This window comes from Bison bison, unplaced genomic scaffold, assembly GCF_000754665.1.
Source record: "Bison bison bison isolate TAMUID 2011002044 unplaced genomic scaffold, Bison_UMD1.0 scf7180017864381, whole genome shotgun sequence".
In the NCBI taxonomy this organism is placed as follows: Eukaryota; Metazoa; Chordata; class Mammalia; order Artiodactyla; family Bovidae; genus Bison; species Bison bison.
In genome coordinates, this window is record NW_011494953.1 from 517,562 (window position 1) to 517,977 (window position 416).

The window sequence follows — 416 nt, forward strand, 5'->3', positions numbered from 1 at the left end:
GCCGCCCACCCAGGCTCCCCCATCGCTGGGATTCTCCAGGCAAGAAAACTGAGTGGGTTGCCATTTGTTTTCCAATGCATGAAAGTGAAAAGTGAAAGTGAAGTCGTTCAATCATGTCTGTCTCTTTGCTACCCCATGGACTGTAGCCTTCCAGGCTCCTCCATCCAAGGAATTTTCCAGGCCAGAGTACCGGAGTGGGCTGCCATTTCCTTCTCCAGGGCATCTTCCCACCCCAAGGATTGAACCTGGGTCTCCCACATTGCAGGCAGACACTTTACCATCTGAGCTACCAGGGAAGCCTATACACAAAGATAACACCATACACAAAGATAAACTCAAAATGGATTAAAGATCTAAATGTAAGACCATAAACCCTAAAACTCTTAGACGAAAACATAGAAAGAAGACTCTTTGAC